The sequence below is a fragment of the Nannospalax galili genome, unplaced genomic scaffold, assembly GCF_000622305.1.
Source record: "Nannospalax galili isolate Female #2095 unplaced genomic scaffold, S.galili_v1.0 scaffold336, whole genome shotgun sequence".
Classification (NCBI taxonomy): Eukaryota; Metazoa; Chordata; class Mammalia; order Rodentia; family Spalacidae; genus Nannospalax; species Nannospalax galili.
The window spans coordinates 7638400-7640391 of NW_008343385.1; positions in this window are offsets into that span (position 1 = coordinate 7638400).

Genomic DNA, 1992 nt, shown 5'->3' on the forward strand with positions numbered 1-1992 from the left:
AGCATATGCATCTCTAATCTGTACGTATCTGATTATTACTAATCATAATCGGTTGCATTTGGATCCTTGGCGCCTGTGTATGTCTATAAAGTCATCAGGTAGATTTCAATGGTAATGTTTATCACTTCGACTAATTAACATGACAAATTTCCATGCTTCCTCCTCAAATATAATACATTTTAAAAAATTTGTTGGTGTGTGTGTGTGTGTGTGTGTGTGTGTGTATCACACAGAACATCGCAAACCATCTTATTCGACTATACACCCACTTCCCAGATGGCACCCTCCCATAGCCTCCCTCCCCCCACTAGAGCCCTTATACTCTGATATCCCTGCTACTGTCTGCTGTGTTGTCGGCACCCCCAGCCATCCCCCACTACTTGCCCTTCTGGTGAACCTAGTCAGCTTACCCAGAGGTCTTTGTTTTAGGAGGGTCAGCTGTTCCTCTTCTAGCAGCAATCAGTTGTTAATACTCCTTTAGATAAGATTGGGCTCTGTTCATTTTCCCAGTTCTATGCTGGGTTCCTATCTGGGAGTCCCTTTGGCCACCCTGGCCAACAACTCAAAAGAGATATTGCCTGTCTGGCATTGTTGCTTGTTATGTAGCCTTTAGCTATGCATATGGACTCTTAAGAAATTATATTGGTCCCTTTAATATTTGGTTATACTTTCCTTTTGGATGTTTAAGGCCATACAGTTGGCCCTGCTAAACCAATTTATTTTTACTCTTAGGTCGTTTGAGGGCCTGTTCCTCAGGGGGTCACATGGGCTTGGGAGGAGCACCTGGCTCCTTTCTTTTACCGGTTCTGCCTATGTGAGGATAAGTCAAATACATAGGCTTGGGAGGAGCCCCTGGCTCCTTTCTTTTACCAGTTCCACCTATGTGAAGATAAGTCAAAGGTCCTGCTCGACCATGGTTGGCTTTGCTTGGAAGGATGGAGGAAGTGATTCCTCTGTGTTGACCTTCCTCTTTGTAGACTGGACGCTGATTCAAGTCCACCTCGTAGGGTCTCCTTGGTCTCCTTGCTCAGGAGGACAGGTGACCCACCACAATTACAGGACATTTTGAGAGATGCTCATAGTTCCCTGGAACTAGGATACCTAGGAGGGCAAGGAGAAAAAGTGTCCTTTATGTCCCTCTGACCAAATTATTATAGGCCTCAAAGTATGTCTGTTAAACATCCAAGAAGGTTAGTTACACCAGTCTTGTACTTTTAATTACTGTGTGTCATGTAGATAAATCTTGGGCAAAGACCAATTGTTTTCAGATAAACCTTACCTAGACATATATTTCTTGATCTGCTATGTATAATTTGTCCATAGGTTGTAGGAGTAATATGGTTCCCTGTGGTTTTCAAAACTAGCTAGGCATTGTTTATCTCTCGCATTGTCTCACCCCTCCATCATGGTTTTCCCACTTAAGGTGTCCCCATTTCCCCCCTTTCTCCCTTACTAATGCCCTTCTCCTATGGTCCTACCTCTCTTGAGCTCCTTCTTTCCCTTTACCTCCTAGGTTCCTTATATACCCTTCCCTGCCACCTCCCTTAAACTAGCCCAATTTTTATCCATATCTCCCTTATTAAGGCCTGTTTCCTACTATTCTTCTCTTTCAGGTTCTTTCTTTTCCTTTACTTCCCTGTTTCCTTTCCATTATCCTGGTTCCTGTAGTTATGTCTGGATACACACACACTTATCAAAGTTTGGTTCTAGGATCCACATATGAGGGAGAGCATAGATCTATTTTTTTTCCTGTGTCTGTGTTACTTCACTTAGTATGACAGTTTCTAGTTCAACCCATTTATCTGAAAATTTCATGATTTCATCTTTCTTTACTGCTGAGTAAAACTCCATTGTATAAATGAACCACATTTTCATTATGCGTTCGTCAATTGAGCGACACATAGGTTGCTTCCATCTCTTAGCTATTGTGAAAAGAGCAGCAACAAACATGGATGTACAAGTGTCTCTGCAATAGGATGAGTTCTTTGGGTA